This window comes from Diabrotica virgifera, chromosome 1 (assembly GCF_917563875.1).
Source record: "Diabrotica virgifera virgifera chromosome 1, PGI_DIABVI_V3a".
NCBI lineage: Eukaryota > Metazoa > Arthropoda > Insecta > Coleoptera > Chrysomelidae > Diabrotica > Diabrotica virgifera.
In genome coordinates this window covers 186431641-186457954 of record NC_065443.1, presented here as the reverse complement: position 1 = coordinate 186457954, position 26314 = coordinate 186431641, and the positions used below count along the sequence as shown (strand labels likewise).

At 33.0% G+C, this 26314-nt stretch overlaps 1 protein-coding gene across 2 annotated transcripts in view; it reads left to right on the top strand.

Annotated features, from left to right (window-relative positions):
- LOC126878982 (vitamin K-dependent gamma-carboxylase) overlaps positions 1-26314 on the top strand; it is a 260299-nt gene that overhangs the window by 172692 nt on the left and 61293 nt on the right. The window lies entirely within an intron of this gene.

The following is a 26314-nucleotide window of genomic DNA, read 5'->3' as shown; positions in this document are numbered from 1 at the left end:
TAACAGGGAAGCATCCTTGTAGGCCGCGCAGTAGACATCCATGTAAAACAAACTCATTTTATTTTCAAAAGCATCGATGTAAACCTCTTGGATGGCATCACGCTAAACCTCCACCGCGACTTACCTGCTCTGTTCTCTCCTATTCATTACAATGTGTTTGTTTTACATGGATGTCGACATCGACCACGACCTCCACCTCCACCTCCACCGCGACCCACTTGTTCTGTTCTTACCCTTAGAATGAAATTTAAACGATTTAAGCAACAAAAATTTAAAAAATTATTTGTTCAAATGATTAAATGTTTGAAAGTCTATCAATTTCAATTTTTTATGGATTGCAATTGGAGGTGCAGCCAATTTAGGATCGGAAAAACCTAACTTACTAACGATACGTATTTGCGGATAGATACTCTGCACTTTTTTTAATCCTTGTGAGATATGCATGCATTCCCATTCATATGCATGAAATCAAAAGGAGGATATTTCGAAGCTCTCTTAAAAAATATCAATTTTAAAGATTTTTTTCTTCACTTTCATGGTATCCCTAGCGAAACTGTAAGGCTGATTTTTGTTACACCAGGACGTAGACGGCAAGGCGCGCAGAAAAATAGAAATCGCACGTCCTCGGCACTTCCCGGTCTCGCACGGTTCCGTTTTAAGGTAAACCAGCCAATGCTTTTCATATCAAATGATTCTTCAAAGTACCCCGTCCCGTCCACGTCCTCTGTGTAAGATAAATGCTGCTTTAAACTGTGGTCCGCAAGAAAGTGTGTATTTCATGTTTAGTAGTGGAATTTCTCAAGAAACCGACATGAAAGGGATTTCAGTGAAACCGTGAGATAGAGGAAAATTTTATAAAATATACAGGGTGTCCCGAAAAGATTGGTCATAAACTATACCACAGATTCTGGGGTCAAGAATAGGTTGATTGAAACTCACTTACCTATATACAACAGTGCACACAAAAAAAGGTACAGCCCTTTGAAGTTACAAAATGAAAATCGATTTTTTTTCATATATCGAAAACTCCTAGGGATTTTTTGTTGAAAATGGACATGTAGCATGCTTATGACAGCAACATCTTAAAAAAAATTAAAATGAAATTTGTGCAAACCATAAAAATTTTATGGGGGTTTTGTTCCCTTAAACCCCCCCAAACTTTTGTGTACGTTCCAATTAAATTATTATTGTGGCACCATTAGTTAAACACAATGTTTTTAAAACTTTTTTGCCTCATAGTACTTTTTCGATAAGCCAGTGTTTATCGAGATATTTTGAATATTTTTCGAATCCACCACATATTTGTATATGGTTAAGTACGATTTTAGACACCTGTTATAATCTGAAAATGTTTTTATAATTTACATTTTTAGGTGTATTTTGAAAAAGAAGTCAGATCTAGATAAAAGGTGATTTACCAAAAAAAGACTAAGAGGCAAAAAAGTTTTAAAAACACTGTGTTTAACTAATGGTACCACAATAATAGTTTAATTGGAACGTACACATACATTTGGGGGGTTTAAAGGAACAAAACACCCATAAAATTTTTATGTAAATATATAAAAAAAGAAGCCGCATCGCAATAAAAACTGGCTTATCGAAAAAACATTAAGAAACAAAAAAGTTTTAAAAACGTTGTGTTTAACTAATGGTACCACAATAATGAATTAATTGGAACGTACACAAAAGTTTGGGGGGGTTTAAAGGTACAAAACCCCCATAAATTTTTTATGAGGTGGACAAATTTCGCTATAATTTTGTTTTAAGATGTTCCTGTCATAAGAATGATACATGTCCATTTTCAATAAAAAATCTCTTATAGTTTTCGATGTATTGAAAAAAATCTATTTTCAGTTTGTAACTTCAAAGGGCTGTAACTTTTTTTATGATCACATTTGTAATAAGGTAAGTTAGGTTCAATCTATTATATCAAACTATTATAAAAAAACTACCATCTTGGGATTCATCAATTTTTTAGTGGAACAATTTTTAAATAAACAATCAAAACGTCAAACCTAGATTTTTGCTCATAACTTAAAAACTTGTTTATTTAGAAATTTGACGTCCACAGATAACTTTTTCAGAAAAAAAGATACATCGAATGAGATAAGCTAAATGAAAATCGGTTAGTAAACAAAAAAGTTGTTGCAAAATGGACGACAAAATCGCTGTTTTTGAATATTGTTAATAACAATTTTATTGTTTATTAAAATATGTTTTAATATACCTAAACTTGAGGGAATTATGATGTTTGAATGGTGTGCAAAAAATGGTCCAGATCTGTTAAATAGTTTTTGCGAAATTGAATTTGTTTATACATTTTTTTTTAAAACGAGCTAATTTCTGAGGCCGGTCCAGTTAATTTGGCTGAACGTGTCTCAATAAACCGGGGCTCATTTTCGTTGTTAAGATGTATGCTAATAGCCTATGAAAAAAAAAAGTAAAAAAAAAAATTACATGTACTTACACAAAATTATTTGTTAAAAAATAGCACTTTTTTAGCTTATAAACAATTACAATAATTCCGTAGAAATTAGATCAAATTAAATGGCAATAAAAAATACTGAAATCTGGCTAAAATACACAACTTCTAAAAAAAAGTTTACGTCCTACGACCCTTGGGGGCTGAGATGGCCCCTTCTTTGAAAAAATCACTGTTACGTTAATTAACAACACTAAGAGCTGAAATTAACCAATCTTTTATAAGAAAAGACATACCCAAATAATCGCTTCTCTCAACTTTTGTAACGATTCCAAAAATCACAAATGCTAAAGATTGCAATGACTATCGGACAATTGCATTAATGAGCCACACATTGAAAACCTTCCTTAAAATCATACATAACAGAATCCACGTGAAATTAGAACAAGAAATAAGTGATTCACAGATGGGTTTTAGAAAGGCTCTAGGAACTAGAGAAGCATTATTCGGAGTCAATATTCTGACACAACGATGTCTGGATATGAATCAGGACATATATGCTTGCTTCATAGATTTTAAAAAAGCTTTTGACAGAGTTCAACATGAAAAGCTTTTAAGTATTCTTAAGACCAAAAACATAGATAGTAGAGATCTACAAATTATATCGAATCTGCATCAAAATCAGAAAGCAAGAGTAAGAGTCGAAGGAGAACTGACAGAGGAAGTAAGTATACTTAGAGGAGTTCGACAAGGGTGCATACTTTCACCACTCTTATTCAACGTCTACAGTGAAGTGATATTTCAAGAAGCTTTATTGGATATTGTGGAAGGTATTTTGGTCAACGGAAATAGCATTAATATTATTAGATATGCGGACGATACGGTCATATTTACAAGTGACATGGAAGATCTACAGTACATAATACAACATATATACAATGCATGTGAAAGGTGCGGAATGCAAATGAATCTCAAGAAAACGAAATCAATGATATTCTCAAAAAAAACCACAAAATGTAGATAACCTGATCATCAATAATACAACGATCGAAGGAGTAACAACATATAAATATTTAGGAACGTGGCTAACCGAAGATGGAGATCAAACAAAAGAAATCAGATCTAGAATAGAAATGGCAAGAAACACGTTCATAAAATTGAAGAACTTACTTTGCAACCGTAACCTTAATCTAGAGATCCGCACAAGAATGCTACGTTGTTACGTTTTTTCTACTTTATTATACGGCATGGAAGCGTGGACAATAAAACAGTCTGAAATCAAAAAATTAAACTCCTTTGAGATGTGGTGCTACAGGAGAATCCTCAGAATATCGTGCACTGAAAAAGTAACTAATATAGAGGTGTTACAAACAATGAAGAAAGAATGTGAAATCATAAAAACTGTTAAAATTAGAAAGATTCAATATCTGGGTCATATAATGGGCGGCGAGAAGTACGTATTGTTAGGTTAATTATGCAAGGGAAGATACAAGGGAAGAGAAACCCAGGACGACGCAAAATATCCTGGCTAAGAAATTTGAGAGAGTGGTTCGGTTGCAGCTCATTAGAATTGTTCAGAAGTGCGGCTAATAAAGTTAAAATAGCGATGATGATTTCCAACCTCCAATAGGGGAAGGAACCTGAAGAAGAAGAAAAGATTTGTCCAAAATGATTAAACACATTAAAAGAGAAGTTGTTAATTTTTAAACATTTTGTCGTCAGATTTCGTTAGTTTCATGTTTATTTAAAAAAGTTGAGTGACAAACTTTTTAGTTTATAATTTTAACCAACAAAGAAATAAAATATAATTCATGAAGAAGTTTTCCAAAAAATTTTAAGTCAAAATATGCAATGGGAAAAATGTTATGTGACTTTATAGACGAGCGGCACATCCCAAAAAACGCTTATTTCTCGAGATACTGACCACGGTGTGGTGAATGGCTAATTTTGGTCATACTTTATATTTTTGATGGCACTGAAAACAAAAATTAGGTTTGTTTTGAATTTTACGTGGCGGAACATTGTCAAAATCGCTATTTTACCCTAAAAATAAAAAAAAAATCACGTTTTTTGCGTTTAACTCACTACAACTCTGTTCCATTTTATTATTTTTTTTCTATAATTTTTATAGTATATATTATTCACCTTTCTGAAGACAATGGGACCTGCTTCAATCTTTCTGTCTTACTATAATAAAAGTTATAAATTGTTTGAAGTAAAAGGTGCAGAATCCTGAATTGCAAAGTTTAATCGCAAAAGTTGAGTGACAAAATTTGAAATTTAGCTATTTAATTACGTTTATTTTAAAATTTAGAGTACAAAGAAAAAATGTTTGATAGAAAAAAAATGGTGTAACTTTTAATTCTAAGAAAAACGTGATTTATTATTTTTTTATTTTTATGGTAAAATTGCGATTTTGACAATGTTCCCATCTAAAATTCAAAATAAACCTCATTTTCGTTTTCAGCACCATCAAAAACATAGACTAAGACCAAAATTAGCCATTCACCACATCGTGGTTAGTATCTCGAGAAATAAGTGTTTTTTGGGGGGAATACCACTCGTCTATAAGGTCGCATAATTTTTTCCCTGTTGCATTTTTTGACGTTAAATTTTCCAGAAAAATTTCATTAATTAAAATTATAAACTAAACAGTTTGTCACCTAACTTTTATAAGTAAACATGAAACTAACGAAATCTGACGACGAAATGTTTAAAAAATAACAACTCCTCTTTTAATTTGTCTTAAACATCTCGGACAAATCTCTCGCCTACGGCCTAGCCGCGCTTTCTAAAAATTTGACCACTAGTCCAGGCTATATCGTCGCCCCGTTAGGTTAATTATTCCGATTTGTTTTTTTTTGCAGAAACTTACTCAAAAGATGTCCTTGTAATAAATTCACAGGGTGTCGGAAGATGCCACGGTCGAAAAATTGTTTAAACATTTTTTTTAAACAAATTAAAAAAAATATTGTTTTCACTTCGTACAAAGTTTTTTTAGATTATTTGGGCCATTATGAGGAAAAAGGTTTGTAGTGATTTTTCTCTAAAATTGATTGTTGTCGAGTTACACAATTTAAAATTTAAAAACCGCGAAAATTTCCATTTTCAATGCTTAATATCGGTTAAAACTTATTACTATGAAAGTTAGAAAGTGACCAAATCAAAGTTTAAAGCTCCCCCTACAAGATACTGACGAAATTTTTGTGATTATTTTATTACTAAGCTGTTATTGTTAATTAATAACAATGAGCACTAACAGCATATTAGGCGGCCATCCATGGTGAGTGCGAAGGAGATGCAGCATTCCGGCAGTTCAATGGTATATTTTACTCGCACTGGAAGAAGTTCGGTGAATCACTAAACCAAAATTACAGAGACAACAACAGATGCTTCTGGCATAAAGTAAGAAGCCTAAGAGGAAAGAAAAGAAAAGAACTCAGAGGAGTAAAAGACAAACACAACAAACTAAAGACAAATACAACAGAGATACTAGAGGTATGGAGAGAATACTATGAAGAGAAATATATGGGCGAAGAAAGTGAAGAAACAGAGACAGAGGAAACCATAGAACAGACAGCAGCAGACGAATACCAAATGAAAGAAATAAGTACAGAAGAATTGGAAGAAGTGATAAGTAGAATAAAAATAGGAAAAGCGAGCGGAGCAGATAAAATTGATCCCGAAATGATAAAATGGATAGGGAAAGAAGGAAAGAAGTGGTTGCTGGAAATAATGAGAGAAGCATGGGGAACAAACAAAATGCCGAGAGAATGGGAAGAAAGCCTACTGATCCCAATTCACAAAAAAGGAGAAGAATCCACCTGTGGAAACTATAGAGATATATGCCTCTCATCAGTAGTGTTCAAGCTCTATACGAGAATAATAGAAAGAAGATTAAGAACAGAGGTGGAAGAAAAACTTGAAGACGAACAAACAGCATTCAGAGCCAAAAGGCAAACAGTAGACAACATAAGCATTCTACGAAATATAATAGAAAAAAATAATGATCGGGGAACAAACATATATATGACCTTCATAGACCTTAAAGCAGCGTTCAGCTCAGTAGACCGGAAAGTATTGTGGAATACTATGGAGGAGCTGGGAATAACGAGGCAACTATTAGAGATAATTAAAAGTAAACACAGCAGAGTGGTGGGAAAAGTACAAATGGGAGGTAGCAGATCACTAGAATTTAGGATGAACAAGGGTATAAAACAGGGAGATAGCCTAAGCCCACTCCTATTCGTCATTAATTATGGACAAATTATTTAAAAATGTAAAAAGAAGAACAAACCACTTAAAAACAATAATAGGCTACACGCACCTAACACCAGTTATGATAGAAGAATTATTGTATGCGGACGACGTCGTTCTCTTAGCAGACAACCCGAGAAAAATGCAGCGACTAACTGATGTATGGACTGAGGAAATAGAGAAAATGAAATTGGAAATAAACATCAGCAAATGCAAGACGATGAAAATAGGTTAGCAGGAGCAGGAGATTGAAGGCGAAACACGAGTGTTCTGTAAAGGACAAGAATTGGAGAGGGTGACGGCCTACGAGTACCTTGGCACGATAATATCGAATGACGGAAAGCTAGACCTAGAAATTGCAAATAGGACAAAGAAAGCTACGAAAATATATTATGCGATTAATAATACGATACTGGGAAAACGGGAAATCAGCCAGGAAACAAAAATTCATGTATATAATACAATCACAGTACCAACTCTTCTATATGCAAGCGAGACATGGGTCACAAATAAAAGACATGAAAGTGCCATAAATGCAGCAGAAATGAAGCAACTGAGAAAAATAGCTGGAAAGACGAAAATGGACAGGAAAAGGAACGAAAACATCAGAAACGTGCTAAGTCAGGAACCAATAGAGAAAAAAATTGAAAAAAAAACTGAATTGGTTTGGACATATAACTAGGATGAACGAGACCAGACTAGTAAAGAAGGTGAGAGATGCCAAAAGAGAGGGGAAAAGAAGAAGGGGCAGACCTAAAAAGGGGTGGATGGAGCAGATCGAGGAAATTGGGACAAAGAGAGGTAAAACAGTGCAACAGATGAAGGAAATGGCAGGAGACCGGAAGCCATGGAAGAAATGGGTAAAAGATGGATAGGTAATACCAAAGTCAGATGCACTTATAGGGCATAAGGACAACGAGAAGAAGAAGAAGAAGAAAAATGGCCATTTTCGCGTTTTTCAAATTTTAAATCGCATATAACTCGACAACTATCAATGTTAGAGAAAAACCACAAGAAACCTTTTTTGCTCAGAATGACCCAAAGAATCTAAAAAAAATGTCCGAAGTGAAAAAATTGATTTTTTTTAATTTGTTTAAAAAAAATGTTTAAACAATTTTCCGACTGCGGTACCTCCCTATGGATTTGTTATAAAGACCTCTTTTTGAGTAAGATATTTTTGAATATTCATAAAATTCAAGTTTCTACCAAAATATATATAATATTAAGCTTTAAATCTGGTATACTGTCAATGTTAAAAATGAGCTACAACGGTCTAGCGAATGGTAGCGCGCGAATTTATTCTCATTCCGCTACGCCCACTATTTTTTACTTTAGTCGGAACGCAAAATACTCTTTGTTTATAAAACTTATGTTTAAACAATTTATAACATTTTTTCTTGCTAAAAACTTCGTTAAAAACTTTGACTTTTCTTATAAAAGATTGGTTAATTTCAGCTCTTAATGTTGTTAATTAACGTAACAGTGAGTTTTCAAAAAAAAAGGGGGCTATTTCAGCCCCCAAGGGACGTAGGACCTAATTTTTTTTAGTAGTTGTGTATTTTAACCAGCTTTCCGAATTTTTTATTGCCATTTAATTTGATCTAATTTCTACGGAATTATTGTAATTGTTTATAAGCTTAAAAAGTGCTATTTATTAACAAATAATTTTGTGTACGTACATGTAATTTTTTTTACTTTTTTTTATAGGCTATTAGTATACATCTTAACGAAGGAATTGAGCCCCGGATTATTGAGATCCATTCAGCCAAATTAACTGGACCAGCCTCAGAAATTTGCTAGTTTTTCAAAAAATTTTATAAACATTTTGCAAAAACTATTTAACATATCTGGACCTTTTTTTGCACACCATTCAAACACCATAATGCCCTCAAGTTTAGGTATATTTAAACATATTTTAATAAACAATAAATTTGTTATTAACAATATTAAAAAACAGCGATTTTGTCGTCCGTTTTGCAATAACTTTTTTGTTTATTGACCGATTTTCATGTAGGATATCTCATTCGATGTACCTATCTTTTTTTTCTGAAAAAGTTACCTGTGGACGTCAAATCTCTAAATAAACAAGTTTTTAAGTTATGAGCAAAAAACTAGGTTTGACGTTTTGACTGTTTATTTAAAAATTGTTCCACTAAAAAATTTATGAATCCCAAGACGGTAGTCTTTTTGTAATATCTTATACTACACATTTCAACTGTCAAACCTCGTCTTTTCAGTTATGTCGAAAAAAGGCTTATTGTTTACTGACGTGGTTGATCTAAAAGGACATATACAGACAAACATTCATGTTTATATACATATTGTAAAGAACAGGTAAATATTTAGATGTCTGTTAAAAAATAACGGTTGGTGATAGAAAAGTGAAAATTTAGAGTTGTTTGTATCTTTTGGTTCCACATCATATAACATTAAGAAAAAACAGTTTGTCCAAAAAAATTGTAAACCCGCTTTTCACTTAGGTTAGTTACACCAACTCAGAAACCTTGCCGGATTCATGCACAACAACTTTGCTTAAGATCATTATAATATGATCAAATGCATAGTTTACGGCTCTATAAAGTAAATACAGAAAAACATTCATGTTTATATACAGGGTATTTCATTAATAATTGTCCATATAGTAACCTTAGCACAAAATACGAAGATTTAACCTAAAACACTTAAATAAAATGTGGTTCCTTACTGAGTTACAGGGTGTTTTATCTAAAAATTTAAAAACTATTTTTGCTCAGCATTTTAAAACTATCTATTCGACGTATCCTTTTCATACTTAGCAGGAAGTATAGGTACTATAAAAACTACTAAATTATGTTAACCAAACGTTTCAGGCTATTACCAGAGGTGTACGACGCACGGGGGAAAGTGAATGGTTGACCCTTTCCAAAATCTACGCCACTGGCGGAATTGCTATTTTAGTTAAATTTTTGGATTCTTCAATACATTCTATGAAAATAATATACTTTTCATTCGTAACGATAAAGTCATTAGTTTTCGAGATCTTTGAAGTTAAAAATGAAAGGACACGGTTATTTTGATTAATATATTGTTTGGCTTCATTTTTAATTTCAAATATCTCGAAAGCTAATCATTTTATCGTTACGAATTAAGAGTATATTATTTACATAAAAAGTATTGGAAAATCAAAAATTACAATAAAATAGCAATTTCGTCAGTGGCGTAGAATTTGGGAAGGGTCCACCAGCCACTATCCCCTGTTGTACGCCTCTGGTAGTAGCTAGAAACGTTTATTTATCTTAATTTAATAGGGTGTACAGTACCTACACTTTCTGCCAAGTATGATAAGGATACGCCAAATAGTTTTAAAGTACTGGGTAGAAATCATTTTTAAATTTTTATTATATGAATCATATATATATATATATATATATATATATATATATATATATATATATAATGTATTTTATAAATATTTTTATATATACAGTGTTCCCATGCATCAAAGTTTGTTCGATTAGACACCGTGAATTTTCAGCTTGCTATTAATCAACTTTTTTTTGGTACGCGCGATCCAGGTCTATTATAAAAATAGATGAAATAAAATTAAAAAATTAAAAATTTAAGAAATTATATAAAGTATCTACAAACTAAAAACATATTTGTTGTTTTTAGGTAAAATATGTATTATATCACCTTTATACTTTATTAAAAAATCCAAATTGTATAATTAGTATACTAATCAGTACATTCATTTGTCATTTTTAGCCTAAAATATTAAATAATTTTTATTTTATTGATTATACACTACAATGTACTGTATAATCAATATTATTATATGTCATATTATAATAATGTTGTTGTTAATTAATATATTTCGACAAGTAATTAAAATCGATTAATATGATTTATATAGTAATTTATATAACAACGGAATAAAGACTTTTTAATAAAAACGTGGATTTTTTTATCATTTTTGTTATAAATTAATGTTGGAGTTATACCTACTGGTATCCAAATCAGAAGAAACAATTTTCTTTTTTTTTTATACGATGTAACTCGAATATAGAGACCTAAATAATGCATTACCAAATCCTAAAGATGCTTTAATTTCATTATTATAAATAAATTTATTTATTTATAACAAAATAAAACCACATATTTTTTCCTACGTTTTCTCTTCTTTTTTAGACAAACTTACATTTGAACGCTATAAATGCAAATGTTCTCATTTGAAAGCTGCATAATAATTATTTAAATAACCTTTGTTCAAAAAAATTCAAAAATTTTTAATATGTTTTTCATAATACATTTATCAAAATAAACTTCACAACAATATAATAATTCTATGTTAACATTTAATTTGTAGAACTTAATTAAAACGTCTTATTCATTTCATAGAAAAATACCTAGGTCCTTTATTTTCAATTTTTGGATTCTTATTGGTCTAGGCGTGCTTTCTTGTGCTGTGGACTGAAATGACCTGTTACTTTATCAATATCACTTCGAAATTGAAAATTATTGCCCAAATTTTCTTCATCTAATTCTAAATAAATTTCGTCAATCAAAGTATCAATATTTTCTTCTTCGAGATTAATGATATTACTTTGTGAATTTTTACAAGTTTGACCATGGCAGCCAAAGCAGTAATCGGTGCACTTCAAACAGTGCTTAATACAACTACATGACTTAAACATTCTTTCAAACACTTACAAATAATTTTATTTAATAGACTATCAGGCAAGAGTATATCGGTAGTTTGTATTGGCTCTAAACCTGTTTTTTCCATTTCACAGCCCCACTCTCTTGGGTCTAATTCATTACCAAGCCTTTGCTGAACTTGGTAATAAACCCTAAAGCAGTGCTGAGTGGCTGCAGATTCAGTCGGTGGGAGCATGGTTAAATTAAAATTTTTTTTTGCACTTTCCTTTTTGAAACTTATGCATCTCAGTTCATTCAAATCTACTCTAGCGGCTCTTTTAATTTGAATTTGTGAAGAGTTTGGCAAATTGTAGACCTTAGCTTCAGTTATCAAATTTTTGTCGTTTAGTCTTATTTATTTATTTTTACCTTGGTTATAGAATTCCGAAGTTGTATCACAGCCGGAGAAAGCGTGAATAAAACCAACTAAAGAAATTAAGGAATTTCTAGTTGTTGTTTCCAAAGTAACAGATTTTAAGAACTGGGCTTCCAGAAATAAATATTTTTTTCGCACGTGCACGTAATGTTAATATAACCAACACGTCCATATCTTCAGATACTATAATAGCAGGTTTGTCATCAGATGTTATATTTATAGCTGTTTGTACAATTAATGTATCAGCGTCTTCATAAGCTTGATCAGTATTAAATCCAGCTGCTCGAAGTTTCTCTGGCAAATAAATTATAAAACGCTTTTTATTTATTTTATTCGAGAAAAATTTTTCCTGGGATACTGTGCACGAAGTTGTAGATTGAAATTCAATATCAGGACAAATTTTCCTAGCTTGTCGACGACGCCTTTCGGCCATTTTTGTACTTTTATCAGAGTTTTAGGATATCCGTCAAAAATAATATAGCTGTTAGCTGAATAATGCTTCTTAAAGAAGTCAGCGTAAGTATTTAAAATAATACCAAAAGTTTGTTTCTGTGCCCAAACTACCTACTTTATGAAGGAGAAATCCGCCATCAATGACATGCACACAATTGGGAGTAGACTGAATCTGTGTTAATTCTTGAAAATTGTCGTTCAATTTTGCTTTATCCGATTTACGAAGCAGACCATCTTTAAAAATTGAAAGAAGATATGGTGCAAGTTCATATTTTAAGTAGTCTTCAAGGTCACCTTGCTTATCATGCATGGCTACAGTCATTCTTTGGAAAATTAGTGCTGGGTCAATAATAATTTGTTTATCTTTAAACTTTTTGGAAACTGATGCTTGATTTAATGGTACAACTCTATTTTTCGTTTGGAACTTAATTTCAGCTACATTTTTACCAACAATACTTTCCATAATTTTCGACCCAACATCGAAGGCATTATGGCAATTAATGCTCTCATCACCAGATATTCCAGTAGTAAGTACTGCAAGTACATCTGAAACTGCAAATGGATCCCATCTGGTAAAGAAATCTATCATTTTTTTTAAATCTTCTGTGTCCCGTTTGATTCTTGACGACCGAGCATCTACATGTTGTTCAGATGAAGCAAAAGATACCTTGCAAAAGTTTTGTACCAAATCAGATATAGTTACGGCAGTAGGCATGGTTAAAATCCACTTTGATAAGACTGAGTCAGACATCCCTGTGCCGTGTGTTAATCCACCTTTTGTTTTCATAGAGCGCATTAAAATTTGCTCAATGCACATGTCTCTCCAGACTTCACACCAAAATGTATCAGACCTTCTCACAGTGAAGTAACTTTCTCGTGTAAATTTATAATATTCAGTCGAATCCATTTTTTTCCTCAAGATTGTACATATCTTGCAAGTATATTTGAGATATTTTGCATAAAAGTAATGACCACTGGCATGAAAATACGGTATCATTCTGTGCACACACATCAAGTGCAAATTCCAATTTCTACTTCTTTCAGCATGAATAAACTGATTTACAATATTCACCTAAAAAAAACCAATAAATGCGATGTTCGTTATTTAAATTTCAATTAATTCCATTAATAAAATATTTACCATGTCGTAATATTGTATCCACAATTTTGAAGTTGGTCCGGTCCCTCCTAACTTTTCAATGTGATTTAATAAATTATGATTAAATCATTAATAATTATTTAATTATTAAATTAAAATGATATTTATGATATTATATTCTGATTCCAAATTGTTTAAAATTTTATCTAATTCAAGAGTTTCTTCGATAAACTCAATTTCATTGGCTTCCATATTAAATGAAGATAACAGCAATTGAGATAAAGCTCCGTGTACTAGTATATGCCCTCTTACTGCCCGCGCATATGAATGTCCACTTAAAATTTTGTCGATAGAGTTTTCTGCATATAACTGAGAGAAAGATTCTTTAAGTCCACTACCTTCCATAATAAATCCTATAGCACCGATGAAAGACATCAAAGTATGAAATCCACCTAATCTAGGAATAACGTTAGACAATTCGTTGCAACATTCCACAATTTCTCGAGCTTTGTGATATAAAGGCTGATCGAATGTTACAAATGTATGAGTTTGGACTGCAGCTTTACACTGTAAATGAGCATTTAAGAGAACTGTGTATATAGTGTCATAGCTACTTGGAGGTGCATTTACAAAAGGTAAAAAATTAATTTTGCTTCTAGAGTAACTCAAATGTTGAGTTATTTGTTCCATAAATCCGTGCTATCCAATAAAATACTCAGAATGATGTTTTCTTCCACAAATCCATAAAAAATCTTCTTTAGATAATGTTGAATTTATTGTTATCGGCTGTAACTCATTTAGGTTTTTGATTACAACTGATTGCCAACCAGAATTCGGTGGTTTTTTAAAGTATTTAAGATCAACATGTCCAAATTCACCAATTGTTTTTGATGGAGTAATCTATTTTAATTTTTCAATTCTGTTTTTAGATCGGACTAAAGTTAAAGGCGTTGCTATTTCAATTCCCCCCATTGAATGAAAAGTATTTCGACCATCAATACTATTAATGTTATGATCGGCATTATCCAAAACAAATTGAAGAAAAGTTCCATCTTTTTTTCTTTCTTGTGGTTTTTGTAGTATTGAAGAATCAAAAAGCTGAGTATCAGTATAAGATGCACAAAATCCCACAGAATTTAAAATATCTATAAGTTCCCTCGATCCATACTACTTTTTATTTAATGTAACTGCTAATCCCAATAAAAGAGATGAGGTAAACGATGAATAGCATGGGCAATAGCAGTTTGTTTTACAAAGTACTTTTCTTTTTCTAATTAATTATTGTATCGAGCATTAATTTCAAAGTTTCAGGAATATCAGAATCTACGTCATCCAAAAATGCATCGGGTGAGGGATATGAATTTACATCGTATGAAGTGTTTCGAATGTCATCAACTATAATTTTTGAAGCTTCAAGAACAACTCTCTTTCGTTCTTTTCTTTTATCAGAGAACCGACTTTTGTAGAAACCTTCAGAAAGTAATGTTCCACCTGCTTCGCTGAATGTAATCAAAGGCCCATGTTTAGAAGAATGAATAATAATTTGATCCCCAAATATGTTAAATAAATGATTTTGTATATATTTCATCACAGGCCATTCATTTCCGTCAAAATCATTTAGAATAATAGGTCTGGATCCCGCGTATGAAAAAAAAGTTGATTAATAGCAAGCTGAAAATTTGGTAATAGCTTAAGGGTGTCTAGTCGGACAAACTTTGATATATGGGAACACTGGAACAGGGGAAGTTTTAATTGTGGAACAGGTTAAAAATTTGGAACGGTCAGACCACGAAAACGGCACATGTATTTTGTCCGACAGAACAGACTTACTCTCCGAACTCTCATGCAAAAATCAGACTGCTATTTATCACCAAATGGGCGTTTTAATGAGTGGAACATGTAGAATATGTCAAATGACAGGAATTATGACAGGTGATAAATAGGAGTCTGATTTTTGCATGAGAGTTTAATCTCTGTTCGGAGAGTTTAAGTCTGTTCTGTCGGACAAAATAAATGTGCCGTTTTCAGTGTTTCAGTATTCCCAGATATCAAAGTGTATCCGACTAGACACCCTTAAGCTATTAACAAATTTTCAGCTTGCTATTAATCAACTTTTTTTTCATACGCGGGATCCAGACCTATAATACAGATACTAAATTGACATTCGCTCCGATTTTCAACTATGTAATTAGCAATAAATTTAGTAGCTTTTAAAGCTAGGGAGTCCTCTGACGCAGATGTTGATGTTTTCTTAGACAATATTTTATAACATCTTCTGTGATATCTGGCACCTGCAGCAACTAAATCTGGTTCTGAGAGCAAGCGATTATAAACTTCAATTCCCATTTGAGTACAAGAATAATTGCAGTATTTCAATAAAATATTTTTAATATTCTCATTATTAATAATGACAACAGTATCTCGCTTATCAGTGCTGTTTTTATTTTGTTTGTTAATAAATTAATCAGAAGCATCTGCACCACGCACTAAGCATAAATTTAAAAATCAAACGTGCATTGATGGCTACGACGTGTTGTGGGGGGCTGTATCAGCATCATTTAAATTGCTCAGATATAAAGATACTTTATTTTCTGATGGATAATTCTTTGCACAATATTCATGAACTACTAAAGAGTTTAACTTTTTCAATTGAATATGTTTTTTATCTTGTCTTTTAAAACTTGCCATAACACATCTTTTAATGGATTTTTCTTTAATAACACGAGTTGGACGTAATTCTAATGAATATCCACAAAGAAGACAGATGGTTTTTTCATCCATGTCAGGGCCGCCGAGAGGGATGAGCGGGCCCCGGCAAGAAGTGACGAACGGGCCCCCGACAAAAAGTGAAGAGCGAAAAAAATTGTTCAACTTTTATAGAAATAAAATTACCAATAGTGAAAATATGTAATAAGAAACATTTGAAATATATATACATAAATATTATCTTTATACCTAATAGTGAAAATATTTATAATACAGGTGCTTTTCGAGTTTTCTGATTGAAAAAGATGTCTATAACTTTCGAAAAATCGCATGATTTTAGCAAATCATTCTCAATGCACAAAGTTGATAGGCGAGTTAACCAATCCTGTTTCATTGTAGATATCACAGCATTCTTTATGTGGGAAAGAAAACTATATAAAGGATCTTTGCGCTTCTGCGACTGTCACCGGCAATGTGCAAAATATTCTTAACGCAATAACGACGTTAGGAAATAATGAATCTAATTTGAGATGTTTAATTTTATTAAGTACATCTATTAGAGAAATTGCAGGGAAAGATTCAAGGAAGGCGCAGCATAGGTAGAAGAAAATTGTCCTGGCAGAGAAATCCCAGAGAATGGTTTGGATCCAGCTCAACTGAACTTTTTCGGGCTGTAGTGTCAAAAGTTAGAATAGCAATGATGATTGCCAACCTTCGTCGCGGAGATGGCACTTAAAGAAGAAGATTGGAGAAAGTTTAAATTTACCAATATTATCCTTGTATATCGCTCTCAAATGAAAAATTTCATCTATCAATTATTTACTGATGTCTTCTTTATAAAACTCGCGCAATATATCAGTTTTTTTCTTAATATTCTTGTCATCGTCATCTCGGAATGTCCACAAAATGGTAAATAGCGAATGAATTTCATTTGCCGCATTATAAATATTCTGGTTAAATTGCTTATTATTTGACAATATTAAATAGTTCACAGCGAAATATTGCGTCGGGCTCAAAATAATCAGTCGCGTCCACTACTAATCCCAGGCAATCATCAAAAAATCTCACAGGCTTCTTGCACCGTTTTTCTTTATTTGATGTAAATTCTGGATTTATTCCATAATTGCTGGTAACTAATTTAGATTCTTCAACAATGGAAGGCCGGATCCCTTTAGATTCTGACCCTTTATATTCTTCCATCAATTTCTGATTTTTTGTAAATCTTCTAAAAGCCCTGATATATTTTTCATCTCCATATCCATAGTTATCTGACTGCACTGCAGCATTTGACTTCTGTGATTTATTGCTGTTAAAATTTTACACCAAATCAACTAAAGGTCATGTTAAATATATCCGAGGATTAATATTATGGACATAAAGTAAAGAGCAAAAAAAACAGGAAAAATTACGTCTTTGGTCTGGTCGACGCCGGGCCCCTTACATCGCCGGGCCCCGGTAAAATGTACCGGCTGTACCGCCCTCTCGGCGACCTTGTCCATGATAGGCCTGTTTATATGCCTAAAAATAAAAATATTATTTACTTTTTAAAAAATACTGTTTTTTATTTCATATTTAAGTAATACTTTTAATAATAAATCGAGAATTAAGATTAGTAGAAAAACTTGCATAGATTTAAAGACACTGTGAAAATCGTATTGTAAAATATGTTTTTATGCATATAAATAATATAATTTAAAGTGTAATGTTAAAAAACATGTTCTGTTCAAAAATGTTACGAAATCAATTATAATAATCATTAATCTTATGAAATATCATTTTCAAATATTAAAAGTATTTTTATTTATTATTTAATAAACACGTACCTGTATAAAATGTTGATTTTTATCTAACTCGAATCTTAATTCGTAGCAAAAATTATCACAAAAACTTACGTTAAATAACAATCTACAATAACAGTTAAATAGTCTTTATTCCATCAATTAATAATAAATACTGTAAATTCCATGCCAACCATGACATTATCGCTATGGAATGGAATCAAAGCCTTCCGGTAAAAAACTTTTTAATTTGTATAACAAAGTTAAAATTAATTTATTATAACTGATGCGTTTTACATATGTCTGCTCTTATGGGGGCAGGAAAAGAACTAACTACATAGATACTGGGGGGTTGAAATGGGGCTAGTAGAAGGAACAGACACATAAAGCCTCTTTGCTAGACGGCAGCTCATTGCTTGTGCGGTGGCTAGGTCGCAGATTCGTTAGGGGGATGAGGGGTGTTAAGAAGACTAAACTACCATAATCAAATACAAAAGGGTACTTACTAAGACTAGAGGATTTTTCTACTATTTAAAAAAGGACGCCGTTCGAAATAAATCCTCTGGTTCACATATGGGGTACTTACTGGACATATGGGCTACTTAAGGATACCAATTGGGGGACATTCATCATAGATTCCTCGTTTGGGGTTAAGCTGGGCTATCATTTCTCACTCTTGGCTTCTATGCCATTCCTTCCTTTCTTCCACACTAAAACTTATTTTATTTGTATTAGAATCTAGTTAATAATTTTCCAAAAAAAAAGGTTACAGAAAGAAAAGGTACATTTTCAAAAACGTTCATTTAAAACTTCAAACTTTAAATTTCCTTTAAACAAAAAAATCGGTATTTTCAAACATCTTTTTAAAAATCTTTAAAAAAAAACAGGAAATGATTGACGTGATTGACTTTACTATGGGGTAAAATCAATGGTAAAATATCTACAAATCTTTATGATCTACAAAACGTTTTACAGTGTATCAAAACAAGATCAAAACAATACTAAATTTGACAGATGTCATGTCAAATGTCACTGCCAATTTATTTAATAGTACATAAAAATTTACCATGTTGAAAACACTATTAAAAAATCTAATTATTTACCAGCAAACTTTATATCCACTTGGAATTTTTACAAAATTGAAAAACGTCTCATACCTTTTTTAATCACTCTTCCAAACACAAACATCCTGTCATCACGCTTCGATCACTTTCATGTGTCAATCTACGGGCAGGGTGGGCTTCATTTTTCAAAACAGGGCTCAAGACAATAGAGACTTCATTTCTGGGAACTCTGGTGACATAAAATTGAAACAAGAACTTAAAATATCTCTACAGGACATCAATCGTGAACTTATAAACTGGACCATATTCTTTAGGCAGGAGCGGGAGCACAGGGCATAGCAAGGACAATTGCGACGCCATCACTTGATAATACAGAACTTCTAACTAGAGGACTATATTGGTCCACACAGGGCACAGCAAACAAGGAAACTTAAAACTAACAACCACTATTTGTCGGTAATATACCGGCAACGGACAACGGGCAACGCCCTGTTGTTGGGTGAGTACCGGCAAGCGGGTCTTCTCGCCTCAAATCTTCAAACCGGACTAAATTGCGCTTCTCTCTGAAGCCACAGATCAGGAAAAAAACCGCGCAAGTACCGAGCGATTTTGATCCTTAGAGGTGCTTACTCGACAAAAACTTAGTTACTTCAGATGGGCTAAACCATTTTTTCAAGGGGAGTTGGGGTACTTTTCAACGTTACGCAATATTTCGTAACAAATTGAAACCTTTAAACAGGGACGGCTTGGGATATTTTAGTGATATTCAACTTCACAAAATCAATTGGAAAAATGAACATTCTTTTTGAGAATTAGGATGTAAAATTAATGAATGCTATTAACAAAACATGTTTTGTCGCGGTGTGCAAGTACTTGGAAAGGGAAACGAGAAACGACCGTGCGATTAACAAAACGCTATTAACAAAACACCGCGAATAAACTGCTATATAACAAAAGTAAAGCATCTTTGGGATTTAGTAAGGCGTTATTTAGATGTCTTTTGTCGAGTTACATCGAATTAAAAAAAATGAAGAAAATTGCTTCAGTAGAAGCCGAGAAAATACATTTTTTTTAAGGTCACCGATTTTAAACTCTGAAATTCATTTTTCTTCAACATATTTTTTTTAATTTCACGCGCGATGCCGGTTTTGTTTATTATTTTAATATACATATGTTATAAATATCTTAAAGTCATAGAAATTACTGTGTAGAAAGAGGTTCGAAACAGAAAAATAATAGTTTAAATATTATCGTCCTATTGTTTATAACTTTGTCGTAAATGCGGGTCAACTTTGACCGATTGTATCTGAAGAACCACTCATCGTTGTTCAACTGTTTTTCTTTTATAATAAGTATCCTATTCGGTCCTTTTCAATATTGTTTTCTGAATTCAATTTAACCCAACAATTACCGAGATATTCTAATTGTTTATACGCCCAAAAAATTGTTTATAACTTTAAAACATTGCTGAGGCCGCCTAAATGATCCGATTTCAATTCTGTAAAGTGCATTAGATAGGTGGAGTGCCTCTTTATAAGTAAAAAAATTGACAAGTCTTTGAATGTTCTAGTTTTTGCTGTGCAAGATTTTAAAAAATTTTAATTTTTTAAAAAAAGTTTAGATTGCAAAATTGTTATGCAAAATCTAGTGAGTCAATTTTAATGAAATTTGATGGAAGGTTTTAGAACATTACAAAAATTTTCTAAGCGAATTAGGAAGGTTCCAAGTGTAACCTAAGTGATGGAAAAACATTGAATAAAGACAGGCTTGTTTTGCCCCCTTATTTTATATTAATTGCTATTTTGCAGCAAGGGTAATAAATTAAGACATTTTTAATCAATCGTATCTGATAGAAAATTTAATTATCTTTGTTTTATTTCTATAGGATTTTTTCCAAAATGAATCGTTTTAAAGTTGAAAGCAAAGAAAATAGAAAAAAAAACGAAATTTTTTGAAATTTTTAAATATTTTATTAATTTTCCGGGCAGATTTGAGAAGGAGCATAAGTCAATTATTATTAACGTTTTTTAAGTTAACAATTATTAAGTTATCATCTAACTTTACCTGCAAAAATCCGAATGCCACCTCTCACATCCACCTAAAAACAGGTCCTTACTGGTCTATACGGCAGCTAACAGAATGCTACAAAAAAATTTATATATTTAATCTTTTACAATTATTATTCTCTTTACCAATTTTACCATATTGAAAGCAGTAATTTCTATAAAGAAGGATTAAAAATTTTCACCAACTGCAGATTTAAATGTTAAAATTTTACTCGAAAGTCATCACTTTTATAAAAAAAATTGTACCGTACCTTATTACAAAAATGTATCAGTCACACTTAACCCTTAACCAAACAGACATCAATCTGTGTCCTTGACACGAGGCATAAGAAAAAACAAACTGGACAGCTTTTCACACGAAACTCTTAAGGGGAAGGGCAGTATTGCAGGACTTTTCATTAAAGAATTTTCCACATTCTTTAGACAGGAACACAGAACAAGAAATTCTTTTGGTTACTCAAAACAAAACATCTTTACACAGGCACAAATCCAAACAGGGATAACAAAATTGTTTTATTTCTAAGCCGATAATGTACCGGCAACGGGCCCACCTCGTGGGATGTGGGATGTTTTCGAAATCAGATGCTTAAGGCCGCGTTCAGAGTGGACGAGCAAAGAGCAAAGCGCAAAGAGCAAAGAGCAACGAGCAAAGAGCAAAGAGCAAAAAGTGCACGTTCAGAGTGGACGAGCAAAGAGCAAAGAGCAAAGAAGTGCTAATAGCGGGTAGTTACGCTAGACGAGAGTTTAGTTCTTTTCCACTCGGCAGTATGGGTAGGAGCGGTAGGATATTTGCTCTTTACTCTCACAGTAGTCCATGTAGTGATACCGCTCCCGTCTGAAAAAATTTGCGATTCGGTCTCTTTGTGGATTCCTATTTAAAAATATTTTAAAATTTCCTTTAAACAAATCTGAAGGGTGCCGGGCGGAATTTTTGGGCAGAAATTGTTTAAACAATTTTTTTTAAACAAATACAAAAGATCACGTTTTTTGCTCTGGAACATATATTTTTAAGTTTTGTGGGTCATTCTAAACAACAAAGGTATCTTGTAAATGTTCTCAAAAATTGATAGTTTTCGAGTTATAGGCAATTTAAAATCTGAAAAATGCGAAAATACGCATTTTCGAGGCCTAAAAACTCATATTTAAATTAGTATTTTTGAGGTTGCCAGATACTTAAATTGAAGTTTAATCATTGAGCTTCAAGAATCTGAAGAGTGATCGCGTCTAATCTTAACTTATACCGTTGTTTTTTAATTGTTAAATATGCGTGTTTATCCGATTTTTTGTCGGTGCGGCGCGCTCTATTTAAAAAATCTCCTATTTTCCTCCGAAAATTATTTTTTCTAGATTTTTTGGGATTTTCTAAATAAAATAAGTTTCTTGACATTTTTCTCAAAAGTTAACAGTTTTAAAGTTATAAGCGATTTAAAATCCAAAAATGAGTTTTTTATTAACTTATAACTTTAAAACTATTAACTTTTGAGAAAAATGTCAAGAAACTTATTTTATTTAGAATGTCCCAAAAAATCTAGAAAAAATAATTCTCGGAGGAAATAGGAGATTTTTGAAATTGAGCGCGCCGCACCGGCAAAAAAATCGGATAAACACGCATATTTAACAATTAAAAAACAACGGTATAAATTAAGGTTAGAAGCGATCACTCTTCAGAATCGAAGCTGAATGTTTAATCATCAATTTAAGTATCTGGCAACCTCAAAAATACTAAGGCCGCGTTCAGAGTGGACGAGCAAAGAGCAAAGAGCAAAAAGTGCACGTTCAGAGTGGAGCGAAGAAAGAGTACGAGCAAAGAGCAAAGAAGTGCTAAACCAGAGTGGGAGCTGGTAGTTACGCGAGACTGGAGTTTAGTTCTTTCCCACTGAAAGTTATTTTCCTTTTTTTTTTTTTCGAAAACTCCTCATTGAAAACGTGGTACTTTCTAACTCGCGGAAAATGTTAGAGAATTCATCGTAAAGGCAGGTATACATATGCGCTCTGCTCGGTGTGCGAGCCGCTCGCGCGCAGCATGTCCGTCAGATTAGTACGTGTTTTCAAGTGGCGCACAAACGGCACGCACACGGTGCACCACAATCTAACTGCTGTCGGTTTTTCAACAAAAGCTTTGATGGTTCGCAATACGTATTTGGACGAGTTTGCGAGTGGTTTGTTGGTTTTGGCGCGCCTGAGTTGAAATTATCAAAAAACACATTCATAAATTAAAAATTTAACTTTGTTTCTGGTGAAGCAACACAGTTGGAAAAAGCAGATATAATATTATAATTGTCACCGGAAAGCGAAAAAGGTAACGCACAACTTGAAAGAACCTATAGATTTCTAGCTTCGTTTCTGGTGAAGCAACGCAGTTGGAACAAGCAGATATATTATAATTGGGTCACCGGAAAGCGAAAAAGGTAACTCACAACGTGTAAAAGCCTAGAGTTTTCTAACTTTGCTTCTGGTGAAGTAACTGAGTTGGAACAAGCAGATGTATTATATTTGTGTCACCGAGAAGCAAAAAAGGTAACGCACAACTTGGAAGAACCTATAGTTTTCTAACTTAGTTTCTGGTGAAGCAACGGAGTTGGAACAAGCAGATATATTATAATTGTGTCACCGGTAAGCGAAAAAGGTAACGCACAACTTGAAAGAACCTATATTTTTCAGGGACTACCTATTTCGCTTTCCGGTGACACACTTATAGTATATCTGCTTGTTCCAACTGCGTTGATTCACCAGAAGCGAAGTTAGAAAACTATAGGCTCTTCCAAGTTGTTAGTTACCTTTTTCGCTTTCCGGTGACACAATTATAATATATATGCTTGTTCCAACTCCGTTGCTTCACCAGAAGCGAAGTTAGAAAACTATAGGTTCTTCCAAGTTGTGCGTTACCTTTTTCGCTTTCCGGTGACGCAATTATAATATATCTGCTTGTTCCAACTCCGTTGCTTCACCAGAAGCGAAGTTAGAAAACTATAGGTTCTTCCAAGTTGTGCGTTACCTTTTTCGCTTTCCGGTGGCACTATTATAATATATCTGCTTGTTCCAACTCCATTGCTTTACCAGAAACGAAGTTAGATAACTATAGGCTCTTCCAAGTTGTGCGTTACCTTTTTTGCTTTCCGGTGGCACAATTATAATATATCTACTTGTTCCAACTCCGTGGCTTCACCAGAAACGAAGTTAGAAAACTATAGGTTCTTTCAAGTTGTGCGTTACCTTTTTCGATTTCCGGTGACACAATTATAATATTTCTGCTTGTTCCAACTCCGTTGCTTCACCAGAAACGAAGTTAGAAAACTATAGGCTCTTCCAAGTTGTGCGTTACCTTTTTCGTTTTCCGGTGGCACAATTATAATATATCTGCTTGTGTCAACTCCGTTGCTTCACCAGAAACGAAGTTAGAAAACTATAGGCTCTTCAAAGTTGTTCGTTACCATTTTCGCTTTCCGGTGACACAATTATAATAATATATCTGCTTGTCTCAACCCCGTTGCTTCACCAGAAACCAAGTTAGAAAACTATAGGCTCTTCAAAGTTGTTCGTTACCATTTTCGCTTTCCGGTGACACAATTATAATATATCTGCTTGTTCCAACTGCGTTGCTTCACCAGAAACGAAGTTTGAAATCTATAGGTTTTTTCAAGTTGTGCGTTACCTTTTTCACTTTCCGGTGACAATTATAATATTCTGCTTGTTCCAAGTGAGTTGCTTCACGAGAAACAAAGTTATATTTTTAATTTATGAATTTTTTTTATATTGATAACGATTTCCGAAGTGAAAGTTGAAACGTCAAGTAAACTTGATTTCAAACTCGAATTGTGGCTTATGCCCAAATAAAATAGTAAATCTTATTTTGTATTTCTCACGCCGCGCCGGTAAGAAGACAACAATGAAATGACCTTTTTTACATTGGTCCGCATGTATATTTTTTATTTCAGCTTCGAGATGGATGACGTCACTAGTATGTAAATAACAAAAAATTATATTTTAAAAATAAAAATCGACCTGTTTCCGGATTTTTTCTTAAAATCGTCGTCGTCGGTTTACGAAATAATGAATTTATTCCATTTGGTTTTGCCACACTGTAGAACTAGTAATAATTATTAAGTTAGATAATATTTATTTAATTATAAAATTGCATAAAGTTATAAATTTAAAAAGTCATCGTCGTCCTTTGAATAGGGAATCTTCCGATCCCATAACAGGCTTCTTTGAATCATAATACTTGTTTCATAACACTTCAGCTATCAGGTTACCGAGGTTCATTTTTCGGAAAAATACCAAAATAGTCCATGTAATGAGACCGATCCCGTCTGGAAAAATTTCTGATTCGGTTTCTTTGTGGATTCCTATACAAGTACAGTTTGATACAATATTTTATCTACGATAAACAAATAAAAAAACTGTAACTCTTCGTCACTGCAATTCATTTCTATTCTACAATTTTTAGAACTTTGACATTTAAAAATTTTAATTTCCTTCAAACCACAAAACTGTCAAAATTTTTGTTGTAATTTATTGCTCATTATGTCATCACCATGACAACGCAAAAATTAAGGATATTTGACTATATGAAAGTGTGTCAAAAACAGTGCAAAAAGTAAATCCTATTTAAAATACATTGTTACTTCACGCACACTTTAAACCCTTCACGCACTGCTATCTATAATGATAGTTTTCACAAACTAAAACCTTATACATAATAATATATGACATAGAGTAGATGAAATTGTTTAAACAATTTCTGCCCAAAAATTCCGCCCGGTGCTCTTCATATTTGTTTAGGGGACATTTTTGAATAGGAATTGACAAAGAAACCGAATCAAAATTTTTTTCAGACGGGAGCGGTCTCACAATATGGACCAAAGAGTGCGAGCGGAGAAATCAAACTTGTTTGGTTTCGCCGCTTTGCTCTTTGTGTACTCTGTGTACCTCCATTTCCCAGTATGAGTTTGATTTCTCCGCTTTGCTCTTTGCTCTTTGCTCTTTGCTCTTTGCTCGTCCACTCTGAACGCGGCCTTAAGGCCGCGTTCAGAGTGGACGAGCAAAGAGCAAAGAGCAAAGAGCAAAGAGCAACGAGCAAAGAGCAAAGAGCAAAAAGTGCACGTTCAGAGTGGACGAGCAAAGAGCAAAGAGCAAAGAGCAAAGAAGTGCTAATAGCGGGTAGTTACGCTAGACGAGAGTTTAGTTCTTTTCCACTCGGCAGTGTGGATAGGAGCGGTAGGATATTTGCTCTTTACTCTCACAGTAGTCCATGTAGTGAGACCGCTCCCGTCTGAAAAAATTTCCGATTCGGTCTCTTTGTGGATTCCTATTTAAAAATATTTTAAAATTTCCTTTAAACAAATCTGAAGGGTGCCGGGCGGAATTTTTGGGCAGAAATTGTTTAAACAATTTTTTTTTAAACAAATACAAAAGA